Genomic DNA, 21,329 nt, shown 5'->3' with positions numbered 1-21,329 from the left:
TCCACTAATGTTATGTAAAGAACGCAGATCTTGTATGCGTGCCTCAGCATAATACACAGACGCAATGGTCACAATTGTTTATATTATTGTTATTAGTGCTATTGTTATACGAAATACTGAATTTTATCAGCATATCTTTTTATCAATCCATGTGAGGGGTAATATGTGCAAATTCAACTGCCATTATATTTTGTATATCTTTTAATCGTTTTTAATGTAATAAATCCTTTTTATAAACCTATATTTCCTACCTTTATCTTTTTTTAGCTATCTTAGGCCTAGATTTGGAGTTTGGCGGTAGCCGTGAAAACCAGCGTTAGAGGCTCCTAACGCTGGTTTTAGGCTACCGCCGGTATTTGGAGTCATTCAAAAAAGGGTCTAACGCTCACTTTTCAGCCACGACTTTTCCATACCGCAGATCCCCTTACGTCAATTGCGTATCCTATCTTTTCAATGGGATCTTTCTAACTCCGGTATTTAGAGTCGTGGCTGAAGTGAGCGTTAGAATTCTAACGACAAAACTCCAGCCGCAGAAAAAAGTCAGTAGTTAAGAGCTTTCTGGGCTAACGCCGGTTCATAAAGCTCTTAACTACTGTACTCTAAAGTACACTAACACCCATAAACTACCTATGTACCCCTAAACCGAGCCCCCCCCCCACATCGCCGCCACTCGATTAAATTTTAACCCCTAATCTGCCGACCGCCACCTACGTTATACTTATGTACCCCTAATCTGCTGCCCCTAACACCGCCGACCCCTATATTATATTTATTAACCCCTAATCTGCCCCCCTCAACGTCGCCTCCACCTGCCTACACTTATTAACACCTAATCTGCCGAGCGGACCGCACCGCTACTATAATAAAGTTATTAACCCCTAATCCGCCTCACTCCCGCCTCAATAACCCTATAATAAATAGTATTAACCCCTAATCTGCCCTCCCTAACATCGCCGACACCAAACTTCAATTATTAACCCCTAATCTGCCGACTGGAGCTCACCGCTATTCTAATAAATGTATTGACCCCTAAAGCTAAGTCTAACCCTAACACTAACACCCCCCTAAATTAAATATAATTTTAATCTAACGAAATTAATGAACTCTTCTTAAATAAATTATTCCTATTTAAAGCTAAATACTTACCTGTAAAATAAATCCTAATATAGCTACAATATAAATTATAATTATATTATAGCTATTTTAGGATTTATATTTATTTTACAGGTAACTTTGTATTTATTTTAACCAGGTACAATAGCTATTAAATAGTTAAGAACTATTTAATAGCTAAAATAGTTAAAATAATTACAAAATTACCTGTAAAATAAATCCTAACCTAAGTTACAATTAAACCTAACACTACACTATCAATAAATAAATTAAATAAAATACCTATAATTATCTACAATTAAACCTAACACTACACTATCAATAAATAAATTAAATACAATTCCTACAAATAAATACAATGAAATAAACTAACTAAAGTACAAAAAATAAAAAAGAACTAAGTTACAAAAAATAAAAAAATATTTACAAACATTAGAAAAATATTACAACAATTTTAAACTAATTACACCTACTCTAAGCCCCCTAATAAAATAACAAAGCCCCCCAAAATAAAAAAAATGCCCTACCCTATTCTAAATTACTAAAGTTCAAAGCTCTTTTACCTTACCAGCCCTGAACAGGGCCCTTTGCGGGGCATGCCCCAAGAAATTCAGCTCTTTTGCCTGTAAAAAAAAAACATACAATACCCCCTCCCCAACATTACAACCCACCACCCACATACCCCTAATCTAGCCCAAACCCCCCTTAAATAAACCTAACACTAAGCCCCTGAAGATCTTCCTACCTTATCTTCACCATACCAGGTTCACAGATCGATCCAGAAGAGCTCCTCCGATGTCCTGATCCAAGCCCAAGCGGGGGGCTGAAGAGGTCCATGATCCGGCTGAAGTCATCATCCAAGCGGGAGCTGAAGAGGTCCATGATCCGGCTGAAGTCTTCATCCAAGCGGGAGCTGAAGAGGTCCATGATCCGGCTGAAGTCTTCTATCAACGGCATCTTCAATCTTCTTTCTTCGGGAGCCATCATCTTCCATCCGACGCGGAACATCCTCTTCTCCCGACGCCTGCTCGCCGAATGACGGTTCCTTTAAATGACATCATCCAAGATGGCGTCCCTCGAATTCCGATTGGCTGATAGAATTCTATCAGCCAATCGGAATTAAGGTAGGAATATTCTGATTGGCTGATGGAATCAGCCAATCAGAATCAAGTTCAATCTGATTGGCTGATTGGATCAGCCAATCGGATTGAACTTGATTCTGATTGGCTGATTCCATCAGCCAATCAGAATATTCCTACCTTAATTCCGATTGGCTGATAGAATCCTATCAGCCAATCGGAATTCGAGGGACGCCATCTTGGATGACGTCATTTAAAGGAACCGTCATTCGGCGAGTAGGCGTCGGGAGAAGAGGATGTTCCGCGTCGGATGGAAGATGATGGCTCCCGAAGAAAGAAGATTGAAGATGCCGTTGATAGAAGACTTCAGCCGGATCATGGACCTCTTCAGCTCCCGCTTGGATGAAGACTTCAGCCGGATCATGGACCTCTTCAGCTCCCGCTTGGATGATGACTTCAGCCGGATCATGGACCTCTTCAGCCCCCCGCTTGGGCTTGGATCAGGACATCGGAGGAGCTCTTCTGGATCGATCGGTGAACCTGGTATGGTGAAGATAAGGTAGGAAGATCTTCAGGGGCTTAGTGTTAGGTTTATTTAAGGGGGGTTTGGGTTAGATTAGGGGTATGCGGGTGGTGGGTTGTAATGTTGGGGAGGGGGTATTGTATGTTTTTTTTTACAGGCAAAAGAGCTGAATTTCTTGGGGCATGCCCTGCAAAGGGCCCTGTTCAGGGCTGGTAAGGTAAAAGAGCTTTGAACTTTAGTAATTTAGAATAGGGTAGGGCATTTTTTTTTATTTTGGGGGGCTTTGTTATTTTATTAGGGGGCTTAGAGTAGGTGTAATTAGTTTAAAATTATTGTAATATTTTTCTAATGTTTGTAAATATTTTTTTATTTTTTGTAACTTAGTTCTTTTTTATTTTTTGTACTTTAGTTAGTTTATTTCATTGTATTTATTTGTAGGAATTGTATTTAATTTATTTATTGATAGTGTAGTGTTAGGTTTAATTGTAGATAATTATAGGTATTTTATTTAATTTATTTATTGATAGTGTAGTGTTAGGTTTAATTGTAACTTAGGTTAGGATTTATTTTACAGGTAATTTTGTAATTATTTTAACTATTTTAGCTATTAAATAGTTCTTAACTATTTAATAGCTATTGTACCTGGTTAAAATAAATACAAAGTTACCTGTAAAATAAATATAAATCCTAAAATAGCTATAATATAAATATAATTTATATTGTAGCTATATTAGGATTTATTTTACAGGTAAGTATTTAGCTTTAAATAGGAATAATTTATTTAATAAGAGTTAATTAATTTTGTTAGATGTAAATTATATTTAATTTAGGGGGGTGTTAGTGTTAGGGTTAGACTTAGCTTTAGGGGTTAATACATTTATTAGAATAGCGGTGAGCTCCAGTCGGCAGATTAGGGGTTAATGTTTGAAGTTAGGTGTCGGCGATGTTAGGGAGGGCAGATTAGGGGTTAATACTATTTATTATAGGGTTAGTGAGGTGGATTAGGGGTTAATAACTTTATAATAATAGCGGTGCGGTCCGCTCGGCAGATTAGGGGTTAATAAGTGTAGGCAGGTGGAGGCGACATTGTGGGCGGCAGATTAGGGGTTAATAAATATAATATAGGGGTCGGCGGTGTTAGGGACAGCAGATTAGGGGTACATAGGGATAACGTAGGTTGCGGCGGTGTACGGAGCGGCAGATTAGGGGTTAATAATAATATGCAGGGGTCAGCGATAGCGGGGGCGGCATATTAGGGGTTAATAAGTGTAAGGTTAGGGGTGTTTAGACTCGGGGTACATGTTAGAGTGTTAGGTGCAGACGTAGGAAGTGTTTCCCCATAGGAAACAATGGGGCTGCGTTAGGAGCTGAACGCGGCTTTTTTGCAGGTGTTAGTTTTTTTTTTCAGCTCAAACAGCCCCATTGCACGAGCACGTTTTTGAGGCTGGCCGCATCCGTAAGCAACTCTGGTATCGAGAGTTGCAGTGGCGTTAAATATGCTCTACGCTCCTTTTTTGGAGCCTAACGCAGCCATTCTGTGGACTCTCAATACCAGAGTTATTTTAAAGGTGCGGCCAGAAAAAAGCCAGCGTTAGATACGCGGGTCGTTACCGACAAAACTCTAAATCTAGCCGTTAGCTTTTTTAGCGCTCCTCTTCCTGCACACTTTTGGTATCTATTTTGAGATATGATCTGGTTAAGAGATCTTGCTTATAGGAGGAGCTTGTGTAGTTTTACTTTGGTACTGTGGAAATTTATTTGTCAGGGTGCCAGGAATCAGACTGAGATGAGAAGTGCAAAAATAATCACACCTTTATTAATAGCAAAAAAATATTAAAAAGTCCACAAGTCAAATAACAAGCCAGGAATCAAAACCAGAGCTGGTAGTCAGACGAGCCGAGTCAGGAGCCAAACCGAATAGTCAGACGAGCCGGAATCAGGAACAAGGAGAACAGCAAAGTCAGGAACAAGCCAGGGATCAGGAACCAGGAGGGACGTCAGACAGCCAGGTAATACACAGGAGCTCTCACAAACAGGTCTGAGACAACGCAAGGGCAAAGCATACTGAACAGAGTTAAATAAAAAGTGATGACATTACAATTCTGAGTCTGCATCCTGTCTCACACTGATGATGTACACCAGTCTGGTCATAAAAGGAAGTGCAGGAAATTAGCAGCATCACACAGTATGCACCAGAGTCAGCAAGAGAGGTGAGTAAAATGGCTGCCAGCAGCACATGGCAAACATAGCAGGGAAAAAACCCTGACAGTATTGTTTAATTTGTACCTCTTCAGACCTTCAACAGGGAGGTCTTCTTCATACGGTCTCCAGCCACACACTGAATAGTGAATGCAAGACACCCCTTTTATATAGGGGTAGCCTTGCATTCCTATTGGCTGATTTTAATCTACAAATTCAAATCAGCCAATAGGATGAAAGCGTTTTCCGGGTTGAAGATGGAAGAAGATGGAGCACCGCAGGGATGAAGATGGAGTGCCGCCCATCATCAATGGTGAGTACCAACTTTGGAGTTACAGTTGTTTGTTTTGTTTTTTGCTTTTTTGTTTTTTCAATTAGGGTTTTTTTTGGGCAGCAGAAGAGCTGAATGCCATCTAAATGCCATTTGCGGGGTAAAATGACAGAGTAACATAATTTTCCCTGCTTATTAGTTGCATTCATTTCATTTTTATTTGCTACTTTCTGCACCAAAAAAAGGAACAGAGAACACAGGAAAGGGGGGAGGAGCTAAGATAGTTTGACAAATCAGCTAATTTGTTTGCAGCGATGTACAGGGGGTCTAACCATTCCTGTGTACAACTTCCACTGTCCAATCCTGACAGAGCATTACTGAATGGTTGATGTGAGTACCAGAAACAGGCTTGTCAAATCCACTTTTCAACTTAGGATAAGGAGGTGGTAGTCTAGGGGAACATCAGTCATCTTTAATCACTTTCATATATATCAGTGTGAGCACAGCAGGGACTGGTAGATAAGTCTCCTGCTTTTGTTGGAGAAAAAAAAAGTTTAAAATTTAAACCTTGTGTGCAGAATTAGTTTTTTCATCAAACTTTTTTTGTAATTGCAGGGGGGGGGGGCACTGAGGGCTCCTGGCAGTTTGCTATAGGCTCTTTAAAGTACTATAGTTGTTACATAGCATTATTTTTCATTTGGTTGTAAAAGATATAAGAGTAGAACAATTAACCATTTTTCAGTGGATGGCTATAATGCACACAGTGCATTTATGTTGCCTATACTCTTACTAGTATACTATCAGTATTACATATATCACAGTACAGTGTATCCCCTTGTTATTGCAGTGGAGGCAACATGAGTACCTGGGAGTTTGCTATAGGATCTCTACAACACCATAGTAGTTACATAGCCTACCTTTTTAATTGGGTGTAAAATATAGAAGTACAATAATTAATAATAACGTCTCTGTGGCTGGCTATATTGCAAACATTCCGCTAGATTACAAGTTGTGCGTTATGCGTGAAAAAGCCTCATAGCGCTGCTTTTTCCCTACCGCTGGTATTATGAGTTTCAGTAACGCAACAAAAATCACCATCTCCGCTCAAATCCATAACGTAAACCCAGACCTAGCAGTTAATCATATACCGCTAACAAAAACATCCACAAATCACTTCAAAAACATTACACAAAGTACGCTTACACTCATACAAACACTGCACAATATTTATTTTTTCGATTTTAAATTTTCATGTCAAAATAGAACGGATCAAATTTATGAGATCTCGGGTGTTTGAAAAAAAAAAAAAAGGCACACAAATCCATTTTACATTGACTTAGATAGACAGACGGGAACATACACTCATATAGCTACATCTAACTACAAATATTATCACATACATACACAAATTGATACATACAAACAATATACAGCACATTACCTACACAAAACAGATTTTTATAAGGAAATAAACACGATTTAGCTACTTTTTCACACCAGAACATGACGTCACTCACTTTACGCTCAAAACAAGTGTTGGATTTTATTTCTCTTCAAATTTTTCTCCTCCATTGACTTCTATGGGGAAGACGTGCTTGTGCACGCGACAGGCAGATTTACCTAACGCACGCAAAATGCGTAGACTTGAAAACTCGTAATACCAGCGTTACAATTGTGGTAATAACTCATTCTTTCTTGCGTTAGTCCCATTATGACAAATAGATCAAGAAATTACTATTTCCCTATGTAGTTATGGCTTTTACTTGTGTGAAATTCACAACAACATCAAAATCTTAAAGGAAATCACATTACATCAACTACAAATCACCAAAACGAAATCGGTTTTAAAAATTACATCATAATTAAATGGACAGAAAATTAATTTTTACATTTCATTATTCACAAACAGTAGCCAATTGTAAACACGTCTCATTTACCTCTATTATAACATTTAATTTATTCAACTCATATGCTTGGATGAACAGCATATCTAGACTCAACACATGATCATTAATGGATGCACATACATGACTTTGAACATTCACTCATGCATGTGCATTGATATTTTGGCCCCAAAACACATATAAACAATGAATACATTTACATCATACAACTACATTGGAAGGTTGCTTAACATTGGATTCTTTCTCGGAATCACGAAACATCAATTATGGATTTAGTGTTCCTTTATCATCACGATTCACTCATAATATACCATTAGGAATTACGTACAATAAGAACATATCATTAGAACATATTAGAGCTGTCACTTTTTTGGAAGGGACAACAATGCTATACTGCTTTATATAAGTCAGCATATGTGGGAGAGAATCACAATACATACGTATATGTACATAACATGCATCACACATTTATATATACACAATAACAAAGTTGTAAAATACAACAACAGAACGAAGATTTGCTAACTAGACCGGCAGGTTGCTAATATGATGACGTCATTATAAGCTTCAACCATACAGATTACAGCATTGGGACTGTACCGACCCTTTCAGAAGTTTCTCACTCAATACTACAATATTACATATACGTAAACAAGAGGGTTGGAAGATCTTCATTATTATAGCGATTTCAATGGGACACGTAAAATATTGACATCTTGCCAATCACATATATAGAATATTACAGATAGCAGTTACTTTCTCGTTTTTAAACAATATTGGAGCAACATTGATCAATCAGATTCTATGCCCTGTCTATGCACATTATACACAAGTATGCACTTTCATTCATGTTAGTGTGGACATGTGCTTTTTACTATAAGATCGCATATTTATTACGCATATGATCAAACATTACGAAGATGCACTGTATATGTTATATTTTACACTTTCACATTACGATTCATTGGGGGGAATCAAAATTTCAGCAAACACCTAAAAAAATGCCCACTTTGAAAGCATTCACGCCACTCACATACAATCAAGTGTATACAATCAGCAATCATTACGAACATGCTACCATTGGACATTTTGCACTATAAATACCCTAACTCCTTGTGTGTTTGCTCTGCTGTTTGGCTTTGTGCTGCTTAGCTTGGCAAATATGGATGATCCACAGTTAGTTGCTGCTAGTGCTGTTGCACGAGTGGTGTACAATAGAATCAGACGGGCTCGGCATCTCCAAGAGAGACAAAGGGCTTGTCTGGTTAGAGGTCCTCCTGTTCACAGGGTGAGGCCCACCTTGGATAACATGAGCGACTTCAAGGTTTATGACAAGTATAGGCTCAATCGTGAACAGCTCATTAGCCTTTACAATGTACTTAAACCTTATATGGAGTCACGTAGACGTATGCGGACTGCAGTTCCTGGCATCACCAAGATGCTAAGTTGCATACACGTCCTGGCCTCTGGAAGTTTTCAATCCGGAGAGGGGTACATGCATGGGCTGTCTCAGGGTATCTTCTCTGTGGTTTTTGACAACTTTATAGACGCCGTGGTACAAGTCAGTAAGCATTACATAGGATTCCCTCAAAATAATGTTGATTGGAGGCACCTGAAGAGGGAATTCTATGCAATAGCTCGAATGCCCAATGTCTTGGGAGCAATAGATTGCACCCACATTGCGCTGCATGCTCCAGCCGATGACTTGCGCTTCCAAAATCGCAAACACTTCTATAGTCTCAACGTGCAGTTTGTTTGCGACGCACGGATGCGGATTATGCAGGTGTGTGCGAATTTCGAAGGGGCTTGTCATGATGCCCGCATCCTCAGATAGTCATCCCTGTGGCGGCAGTTTGAGGGCAGACAGTTTTCCCATGGGTGGCTCGTTGGTGAGTACTTGTGCACAACATGGTTAATTAGTTAGACAATTGCCACTGTAATCTTAAAAAACAGTTGTGTTTGTGTAATGTGCAAAATGTGCAGCTATAGGATGCGCTTTAACCATGTAATTTTCTCTTTCAGCAAATGTCTAGTTTTACCTCCAGATATGTAGCATGTCCTAGCTTAAATGTGCAGCTCTAGGATGCAATTTAACCATGTAATTGTCTTTCAGCAAGTGTCTAGTTTTAGCTCCAAACAGATATGTAGCATGTCCTAGCTTAAATGGGCAGATATAGGGGCAATGTAACCATTTCTTTCACTTTTAGAAAATGCCTCGTTTATGCGAAATACGCATATGTAGCATGTCCTAGCTTAAATGTGCAGATATAGGATGCGATTTAACCATTTAATTGTCTCTTTCCGCAAATGTCTAATTTTACCTCCAGATATGTAGCATGTCCTAGCTTAAATGGGCAGATATAGGATGCAATGTAACCATTTCTTTCTCTTTTAGAAAATGTCTCGTTTATGCGAAATATGCATATGTAGCATGTCCTAGCTTAAATGTGCAGATATAGGCCTCTATTTATCAAGCCGTCAACCACAAATACGCTGGAATTCCGCAGCGTATTTGTGTCGAGGCTGATTCACCTTAGTTATCAAGCCCTATAGACCGGCAAAAGTAGAATCTAGTGACATAACATACAATCCGCCGGACTCAGTCCGACACAGATCGATGGTTATGTCGCTCTAAATGTTCCGAACGCAAGTTCGGCACAATCTGACTACTTTTGGAAGTTATCAAAGAACAACCAGGTACGCTCGCCACTATTCCGGCCCAGCGTACCTGGTGTTCAATCCGTTGCCCTGGAGGCAGCGGATCCCATAGGAATCAATGGTGGTCTGACAGCAGCGAGAGCTCATGTTCGCTGCTGCCCGATATCCAATTGATTCCTATGGGAAGTGTCTGCACCTAACACCCTAACATGTACCCATGAGTATAAACACCCCTAATCTGCCCCCCTACACCGCCACCACCTACATTATACTTATTAACCCCTAAACCGCCGCCCCAACACCACCGCCACTCCCGGACCCCGCCACAACTATAATAAATTTATTAACCCCTAAACCGCTGCTCCCGGACCCCGCCGCAACTATAATAAATGTATTAACCCCTAAACCGCCACTCCTGGACCCTGCCGCAACTATAATTTATTAACCCCTAAACCGCCGCTCCCGGACCCCACCGCCACCTACATTATACCTATTAACCCATAATCTGCCGCCCCCTACATAAAGTTATTAACCCCTATCCTGCCGATCCAGGACTCCACCTCAAATAAATTAATTGTTTAACCCCTAAACTGCCGCACCGGAGCCCTCCACCACCTACATTTAATTTATTAACCCCTATCCGGCCCCCCCTACACAGCCGCCACCTACATTACATAGATTAACCCTTAATCTACCCCCCCCTACACCGCCGCCACTATATTAAATGAATTAACGCCTAAACCTAAGTCTAACCCTAACACCCCCATAGCTTAAATATAATTTAAATACATCTAAATAAAATTACTATTATTAACTAAATTATTCCTATTTAAAACTAAATACTTACCTATAAAATAAACCCTAAGATAGCTACAATATAACTAATAGTTACATTTGTATCTATCTTAGGGTTTATTTTTATTTTACAGGCAAGTTAGTATTTATTTTAACTAGGTACAATAGCTATTAAATAGTTATTAACTATTTAATAGCTACCTAGTTAAAATAACTACAAATTTACCTGTAAAATAAATCCTGACCTAAGTTACAATTACACCTAACACTATACTACAATTAAATAAATTTAAATTAATTAAGTACAATTACCTACAATTAAATAACTAAAATTAACTAAAGTACAAAAAAAACTCTAAATCACAGAAAATAAAAATTTTTTACAAGAAATTTTAACTAATTACACCTAATCTAAGCCCCCTAATAAAATAAAAAAGCAAAAGCATAACGTGTAATGGTTAAAAAAAAAATAATAAAAAAAATTAAGGTTCAAATGCATAACTAACATATTAAAATAAATTTATACTAATATATGCACATTCTGATAAAAAAATATTATATAAATATTAATACATTTTTTTTATAAAGGTTCATAGGGATATGGTATATGGCAAGGTATTTGACTGTATAGGGCTAATATACAGTATCTCACAAAAGTGAGTACACCCCTCAAATTTTTGTAAATATTTTATTATATCTTTTCATGTGACAACACTGAAGAAATGACACTTTGCAACAATGCAAAGTAGTGAGTGTACAGTCTGTATAACAGTGTCAATTTGCTGTCCCCTCAAAATAACTCAACACACAGCCATTAATGTTACACATTAAAGTGGAAATGTCCAAATTGGACCAAAAGTGTCAATATTTTGTGTGGCCATCCTTATTTTCCAGCACTGCCTTAATCCTCTTAGGCATGGAGTTCACCAGAGCTTCACAAGTTGCCACTAGAGTCCTCTTCCACTCCCCCATGACGACATCACAGAGCTGGTGGATGTTAGAGACCTTGCACTCCCCCACCTTCCATTTGAGGATGCCCCACAGATGCTCAATAGGGTTTAGGTCTGGAGACATGCTTGGCCAATCCATCACCTATACCCTCAGCTTCTTTAGCAAGGCAGTGGTCGTCTTGGAGGTGTGTTTGGGGTCGTTATGTTTGAATACTGCCCTGTGGCCCAGTCTCCGAAGGGAAGGGATCATGCTCTGCTTCAGTATGTCACAGTACATGTTGGCATTCATGGTTCCCTTAATGAACTGTAGCTCCACAGTGCCAGCAGCACTTATGCAGGCCCAAACCATGACACTCCCACCACCATGCTTGACTGTAGGTAAGACACACTTGTTTTTGTACTCCTCACCTGGTTGCCGCCACACACGCTTGACACCATCTGAACCAAATCAGTTTATCTTGGTCTCATCGGACCGCAGGACATGGTTCCAGTAATCCATGTCCTTAGTCTGCTTGTCTTCAGCAAACTGTTTGCGGGCTTTCTTGTGCATCATCTTTAGAAGAGGCTTCCTTCTGGGATGACAGCCATGCAGACCAATTTGATGTAGTGTGCGGCATATGGTCTGAGCACTAACAGGCTGTCCTCCCACCCCTTCAACCTCTGCAGCAATGCTAGCAGCACTCATATGTCTATTTCCCAAAGACAACATCTGGATATGACGCTGAGCATGTGCACTCAACTTCTTTGGTCGACCATGGCAAGGCCTGTTCTGAGTGGAACCTGTCCTGTGAAACAGCTGTATGGTCTTGCCCACCGTGCTGCAGCTCAGTTTCAGGGTCTTGGCAATCTTCTTATAGCCTAGACCATCTTTATGTAGAGCAATAATTCTTTTTTTCAGATCCTCACAGAGTTCTTTGCTATGAGGTGCCATGTTGAACCTCCAGTGACCAGTATGAAAGAGTGTGAGAATGATAACACCAAATTTAACACACCTGCTCCCCATTCACACCTGAGACATTGTAACACTGACGAGTCACATGACACCGGGGAGGGAAAATGGCTAATTGGGCCCATTTTGGACATTTCCACTTTGGACAACTCCCTTTTGTTGCCAACAGTTTAGACATTAATGGCTGTGTGTTGAGTTATATTGAGGGGACCGCAAATTTACACTGTTATACAGGCTGTACACTCACTACTTTACATTGTAGCAGTGTCATTTATTCAGTGTTGTCACATGAAAAGATATAATCAAATATTTACAAAAATGTGAGGGGTGTACTCACTTTTGTGAGATACTGTGTGTATGTATGTGTATATATATATATATATATATATATATATATAAATATATGTGCATATATATATATATATATATATATATATATATATGTGTGTGTTTGTATGTGTGTGTGTATATTCATGTGTATTTATGTGAGTGAATATGTATGGAGTTCATGTGAGTGTGCAGCAATGGGATAGAGTGTTTAATTTTTTTGTAAACCTGAAATTCACTTTAAATATCAATTCCTAATAAGTATACATTGCTATTGGTATCCGTATAGATTTATATTACACTTTTGAGTCCTTTCAAGTCAAATACCTTGAAACATGAAAATTCACTTTTATTCAATTATAATATATTAAAATGTGTTTTAATAAAACATTTTACATTCCAATGTTCTTCACTTAGAAGAAAATGTTATTAGTATTTTTAAATAGATATTTCTATACATATACTCACCTGTATGTGTGTGTGTGTGTGTGTGTATATATATATCTACACACACACAAACAGACATACATACATATATGTATACATTTACACAGCATATTTTACAAAACAAATTAAATATACAGTACTGTGCAAAATTCTTAGGCCACCATAAGATTTGTTGTTTTAGCAAAGTTTTAATGCCCATCCATATTTATTTTTCAGTCTCTTTATTAAAATACAAACATAAAATACAGGAAATATGTACACAAAATGGCTTCTTCAAAAGTCAGCACTTAGCGTGCCCTCCCTTGGCACTAAGCACATCTTTTGGGGAGACTGTCCTGAAGTTTTCGGAAGTAATCTTCTGGTATATTTTACCAAGCTTCTTTCAGCCCTTCCCAGAGTTCTTCTTTAGATTTATTTTGTCTTTTATTTCTTTCTCTGTCCAGGTGATCCCATACCGCCTCTATATTATTCAGGTCTGGACTCTGTGGAGGCCGTCCAAGACTGTCAGTGTTTTATCAGCTGTTTTTCTCTTCAAAAATGATTTCACTGCATTAGCAGTGTGCTTGGGATCATTATCATGCTGAAAAATAAAACCATTCCCAATCAGGTGCTTTCCAGAAGGAATGGCATGATTAATTAAAACCTATCTGTACTTTTCAGCATTCATGATCCCATCAATTCGGACTATATTGCCAACACCACTGACAGAAATGTAGCCCCAAACCAGGACAGACCCTCCACCATGTTTCAGAGAAGGCTGCAAGCACTCATTCTTACATCTCTCCAACTCTTCTCACATATTATCAAAAATTGGACACAAATATTTTAAACTTGGATTTGGATCTTTCCACTGATCTTCATTCCAATATTTGTGAGCTTTAGCATATCTTAGCCTTTTACCCCTATTCCACTTCCGAAAAAGTGGTTTCTTGGCTGCTGCCCTTCCACAAAGACCATTCCTGATCAAACGTCTTCGGTGTCAGGGTACCAGGAATCGGACAGACGTGAAATGCAAAAATAATCACACTTTTATTAATAATAACAAAAAATAATAAAAGCCAAACGACAACCCATGATTCTGTTTTTTAATACTGCATACAAATATCCTGTATTTTCAAGATCCAAATAAAGAGACTGAGAAATAATTATATATGTCCAATATACCATTGCTAAAACAACAAATCTAATAATGGCCTAAGACTTTTGCACAGTACTGTGTATGTATACTGCATGTATATATATATATATATATATATATATATATATATATATATATATATATATATATATATATATATATATCGATTGTGGGAAACGGCACTCGCCAAATAAACATCCACCAGGTGCTCGGCAGGGCAAAATACACACAGTAGAATAGAACTGGGTCCAACGGACGGCCTCCGTTGTTAAATGTGATCCAAGAACAGCCGGCACACAGGAATTTTTCAAAGATCCGATTTATTAAGCAAAAGAGAAACCAGTTTCTCTTTTGCTTAATAAATCGGATCTTTGAAAAATTCCTGTGTGCCGGCTGTTCTTGGATCACATTTAACAACGGAGGCCGTCCGTTGGACCCAGTTCTATTCTACTATATATATATATATATATTTAAAAAATGTATTTTATGTGAACATTGGAATGTAAAATATTCATAACTATATCCAGGTTTAACATTGTACAGTGTGCCCCATTGCAGCCTAAGAGGAGATGAAGTTAACGCAGACACAAAAACTGAAGTCCTGACGTTAGCACGCATTGGACTTTTTACTTTATACTTGTAATACATGCGCTAACCCGGCTGTGTTAAAATTTTACTTTGAGTGCAATTAGAGCACCACTTGTAATTTGGCCCATTGTGCTTCTAATTGCTACATCTAGTTCATGTCCTGGGTTAGTGTGTATTCTAAAAATATTTGTTAAACTGCTCATTTTAAATATTTTTTTTTTTAAATAGAAAGCACTTAGAATGTACAGGGAGTGCAGAATTATTAGGCAAATGAGTATTTTGACCACATCATCCTCTTTATGCATGTTGTCTTACTCCAAGCTGTATAGGCTTGGAAAGCCTACTACCAATTAAGCATATTAGGTGATGTGCATCTCTGTAATGAGAAGGGGTGTGGTCTAATGACATCAACACCCTATATCAGGTGTGCATAATTATTAGGCAACTTCCTTTCCTTTGGCAAAATGGGTCAAAAGAAGGACTTGACAGGCTCAGAAAAGTCAAAAATAGTGAGATATCTTGCAGAGGGATGCAGCACTCTTAAAATTGCAAAGCTTCTGAAGCGTGATCATCGAACAATCAAACGTTTCATTCAAAATAGTCAACAGGGTCGCAAGAAGCGTGTGGAAAAACCAAGGCGCAATATAACTGCCCATGAACTGAGAAAAGTCAAGCGTGCAGCTGCCAAGATGCCACTTGCCACCAGTTTGGCCATATTTCAGAGCTGCCACATCACTGGAGTGCCCAAAAGCACAAGGTGTGCAATACTCAGAGACATGGCCAAGGTAAGAAAGGCTGAAAGACGACCACCACTGAACAAGACACACAAGCTGAAACGTCAAGACTGGGCCAAGAAATATCTCAAGACTGATTTTTCTAAGGTTTTATGGACTGATGAAATGAGAGTGAGTCTTGATGGGCCAGATGGATGGGCCCGTGGCTGGATTGGTAAAGGGCAGAGAGCTCCAGTCCGACTCAGACGCCAGCAAGGTGGAGGTGGAGTACTGGTTTGGGCTGGTATCATCAAAGATGAGCTTGTGGGGCCTTTTCGGGTTGAGGATGGAGTCAAGCTCAACTCCCAGTCCTACTGCCAGTTTCTGGAAGACACCTTCTTCAAGCAGTGGTACAGGAAGAAGTCTGCATCCTTCAAGAAAAACATGATTTTCATGCAGGACAATGCTCCATCACACGCGTCCAAGTACTCCACAGCGTGGCTGGCAAGAAAGGGTATAAAAGAAGAAAATCTAATGACATGGCCTCCTTGTTCACCTGATCTGAACCCCATTGAGAACCTGTGGTCCATCATCAAATGTGAGATTTACAAGGAGGGAAAACAGTACACCTCTCTGAACAGTGTCTGGGAGGCTGTGGTTGCTGCTGCACGCAATGTTGATGGTGAACAGATCAAAACACTGACAGAATCCATGGATGGCAGGCTTTTGAGTGTCCTTGCAAAGAAAGGTGGCTATATTAGTCACTGATTTGTTTTTGTTTTGTTTTTGAATGTCAGAAATGTATATTTGTGAATGTTGAGATGTTATATTGGTTTCACTGGTAAAAATAAATAATTGAAATGGGTATATATTTGTTTTTTGTTAAGTTGCCTAATAATTATGCACAGTAATAGTCACCTGCACACACAGATATCCCCCTAAAATAGCTATAACTAAAAACAAACTAAAAACTACTTCCAAAACTATTCAGCTTTGATATTAATGAGTTTTTTGGGTTCATTGAGAACATGGTTGTTGTTCAATAATAAAATTAATCCTCAAAAATACAACTTGCCTAATAATTCTGCACTCCCTGTATAAGTAGGGTTCATCCATAATGAGGGTCAAAACATTTCAAAGTAGGGGGCGTGGCCAGGATTTGGCCAAGACAAGTCACAAAAGATGAAGCTCCAGGCCTCTTTATACTAATAAATCGAATATCTATCTGATACCTTGCCATCCAACTTTAAAAATATAAGATCCAACTATTATATTACTAGCTGATCATAACGATGTCAATTATATCAGTGAAACCTCCAGAAACTGATCTCCTCAATATGGAACGCAGACAGAGGCCTCCGCTTATGGTCTCGATCCCTCTCTAAGGATTACTCGAGCCACCCAGCTTTTACTCCTCCAAGGTGTATAACAACTCTGCCACTTTATAAGACAAGCTCTCAGACCTGAAACTAAAAAGGGTGGACATGGAGATCATAGACGCACTTGCAGCTCTGGAGACCCGTATGGATGCATACTTTAGTATACTTCTCCAATGTATATCCCTTGATCAGGAGGACGCTGCAGACACCCCAGAGTGCGTTCGTAGAACTTTACCTAGCTCAGTTACCTGCCTATAAGAGATCCCTCCACGTCCTCCTCCACATGGCAGCCCATTTGAAGTGGCGGAGTTGCATGCCAGCAAGGACTCTCACGGTGGCACACTTCCTAGCACGGATCCTTTCATGGACATCGCCCCGGGCCTTGTTCTGAATCGGCCGGTCGGGCGGGGCTCGAGGCTGACATGCTCGTCACACTATCTTCATCCAGCAGCACATCCGCCATTGTTCACTGTGGTTCTGCTGCCTTAAACCGGATGCGCGTAGCCCTAACAGAGTCCTCTACTATTCAGGTGAGCGTGGAGGGCTTCATGGGAGGAATAGGTCATAAGACCATAAGCACCGCTTTCTACCTTATAGTGGACGGATCGAGGTTCCTACACTTTGCATCTTGCTGGCCTCCAAGTGGGTTCTTACCTAATCTCCTCCCCGGCAGGAGGTATCGGCTAAAATTTTGAACTGCTACTGGGAATGACAGTGACAGAGACTGTATCAAATGCCCTTACAATGCTCCTTTTTCTTTACGGCACCTACCTACTTAAACTAAGGGGCGCAGATCTTTGAGTTTACTATACCAAACTAATTTGGATCCTAAGTCAGCTGCTACATATCCCCAGGACAAAAAGAACTAACCACTTTTGTTTTCCCATTTATGTTATCCTTATGGAATCTCATGTTTAATATAGCTTTGCAGCTTATTAATATAGTGGAAACATGTAACCTTTTACACCTTTGCATAGACATTACGGTTTGTTCATGGTGTTCTTTTTTGCTGTTGACAAACTAGTTCTCCAAATATTCAGCTCACAGTTTTTTTTGTTTTTTTTTTCCCCCTTTTATTAGAGGAAAGTTCTAACCCTAAATATGTGTTGCTTTATAATGTTCTAGAAATGTGGTTGAAAACACAGGAATATCATTTTTCTCTTTGGGAGTACATACTCATTAACCTGGTGATTGTGCTTAGACTTATTTCTAAGCCTGTTTGATGTCTAATGTTCTAGTAGACCCCATTAAGTAAATATACAGGCAACACTTCAAATCTGATATTACATACTACTTAACACTTAATGATAAATCCACTCCCATATTAGATAAGATTACAGGTGAGATTAGGGTACTATCATCTCCATTTATATCTGTGGATGTCTACGTCTACCCCATATTTTGGTATTTGTACCTGCTGACAAAGGTAGTCCTATTTATGGCTTTGAGAATGTGGTTTAGAGATATTGAGGTCTAACTTGCGCTGCCCTGTTTGGTTTTTAGGTCTACTTCCCCACTAACACATCCTTGCAGACACTAATTTTCATCTGCTCATTAATATTCCATACTACACCCTCTAGCACCTTTATTGTTGCGAACATACACTGAACAGTTATATCTTATTTTACGCACTATTAATTGGAATACATGTCACCGGGACTGAAATAGTTTTTATCTAAATGTGTTATGCTTATCCACTAGACTGTTATTGATACCTTTAATTTTCTCAAAGTGTGATCATCTTTCCCCTTGCCCCCTAAGAATGAGTAGAGACCCTTCAATACTATACTATTTGCAATACTAAGGGAGTTCACCTGGGTAACCTGCCATTTTGGATCTGTTGTTACAGTTTCGTCTTGGAGTCTTATATATATATTGCTTTATCATTAGTACAATTTAATCTTCTTGTTTGCAAGATATACAGTCCCCTCACCTTACATAGCTTTGTTATCTTAGTGGCCCTAACTATTTGGACAGCTTTACATCCTGTATGATCCAGTTCTTGAGGTATTGAGATACTGGCAGACCGCACTCCATCAATGTACCTGGCGCTACTATTTCCCAGGCAATAACTCATCTTTCTATATATAGAGGTTATGTAACTGATGGATTTGATAAAAGATTACATTTTTGTTCATACTCTATATTCTAAGGTTACTCAAAGTATGTCTCTTAAATCTGTGCTAACCCTCTACTTGTACATTTCATTAGCTTTATACTGCCCCCAAGTGAAACCTATAAGTTAATACACCTCATCATTATAATACCATTAATAATTCCTGGCCGCGCTCCCCCCCCCCCCCCCGTCCTTTAATACAAAGCAGCTCTTGCCCGCTGACTTTCCCTTCCCCCAAATAAAACCATCATACTAACCCCCATTTCACTCCAATTCACTCAGAACAGTTTACTTTATAACGCCCATAGTGATTTGGGAACCATCCTTATTTTCACCACGCCAAAGGTAATGAAAAAGAGGTTACACATATGTTCCAGATACCCATTTCTTCCACACTCAAGTCTTTTTTATCCACTCTCAAACATATATATCATACATTATGATTCACATTTCAGACACTTTTTTATAATCTTTGCCAGAAATAATTTTCTTATTGGTAAATTTGTTATTGTGTTTGGTTAAAGCCCTTATTTACATGTACCTAGCAGACATGATACTTATCATAGTAATATTACTGCTTTAATGTTTTAGACCAAACTTATTTTCTGTATGAGAATTGTAAAGATGCTTTTTCCTAGTATAATTTGTATCTGGACGTATTTCCTGTTTTGCTCTTACTGTTCAATACCTCAATAAAAATTATTAAAAAAAAAAAAAAAAAAAAAAAAAACATTTCAAAGTAGGTCCCTGATTTATACCCCTATTAATATTAATGATAGCTTACTTTTAAATTTCCCATTTTAGCTATTTTTTATTTTTTAAATTATTTAAAAAAAAAAATTATCACAAAAAAATATTACACCTTAGATTGTAAGTTCTATAGGAAGCAGGGTCCTGTGAACTTTCTATCTCAGTCTGCCTTCCCTGTCTTGTTTTAATTTATTGTACCCTCTACAGGGTTATACCATTGCATCAGTGGGTGGGGCCAGAGGGGGTCATTGTGAATGCAGCGTGTGTTTGTGTAACAAAGTGCTACTTAGTTACTCTATGTTTGTTTCAATGTATACTTAATAGGTAACTTTGTGCACTGAAAGGATACTTGATGTATGTGTAATACAAACATATCTTGATAATACAGGCTACCTATAAGAGGATTCCACAGAATCATTGTTTTACCTATGTTTGGAGACAATTTATATTTATACATGCGAATATGAATGAATGCCTTTGACTTGATAACAAGAATGAGAGAATCAGCTAGAAATTGGCTAAGTGTATAGAAATGCATGCTGCTTGAATGAATGGTGTGCTATTCCCTCTCTCTCCATATAATTCACTAATACAATTAAGATGATCAAGACGATTCCCTCTGGTACCCTGGCCCTTTAAATTTTAATGTTTAGTGTTGGGATAACAGATACTAGAAGAGGTGGTCGTGACATACCCATCCTCTTTCATTCCCAATTTTAGTAATTGTTATGTCTTGCATATATGTTTAATAAAGTGTTATATTTTTTATTTTAATTACAATTAATTATATAGTGTATAGATCAGCACTGGGCTTTCAAGCCACAAATCCCTATTGAACCTTAACACATATTTCCCATTATTTTCAAGTGGTGCTGCAAAATAAGCAACAAGATAACAGATGTCAGTAGACACTCCTCTGCTGTTCATCTGCAACAAATCAGTTTGCTCTTGGATATGATTAACTAAAGCTTAAAGGGACAGTAAAGTAAAAAAAAAAAAAAATTTCATGATTTAAATAGGGCATGTGATTTTAAACAACTTTACAATTTACTTTTATTACCAATTTTGCTTTGTTCTCTTGGTATTCTTAGTTGAAAGCTAAATCTAGGAGGTTCATGTGCTAATTTCTTAGACTTTGAAGACTGCCTCTAATCGGAAAGCATTTTGACAGTTTTTCACCACTAGAGGTCGTTAGTTCATGTGTTTCATATAGATAACATTGAGCTCCGGCACGTGAAGCTCCTAAGAGCAAGCACTGATTGGCTAAAAATGCAAGTCTGTCAAAAGAACTGAAATAAGGGGGCAGTTTGCAGACAGAGGCATAGATACAATGTAATCACAGAGGTAAAAAGTGTATTTCTATTACAGTGTTGGCTATGCAAAATTGGGGAATGGGTAATAAAGGGATTATCTACCTTTTTAAACAACAA

General features: G+C 38.5%; 1 protein-coding gene across 1 annotated transcript in view; it reads right to left on the bottom strand.

The window, feature by feature from the left end:
- LOC128661248 (uncharacterized) overlaps positions 1-21,329 on the bottom strand; it is a 223,109-nt gene that overhangs the window by 59,111 nt on the left and 142,669 nt on the right. The window lies entirely within an intron of this gene.

Source organism: Bombina bombina, chromosome 1, assembly GCF_027579735.1.
Source record: "Bombina bombina isolate aBomBom1 chromosome 1, aBomBom1.pri, whole genome shotgun sequence".
Classification (NCBI taxonomy): Eukaryota; Metazoa; Chordata; class Amphibia; order Anura; family Bombinatoridae; genus Bombina; species Bombina bombina.
The sequence above is the reverse complement of the archived record's forward strand: the minus strand, read 5'-3'. Positions and strand labels throughout refer to the sequence as shown.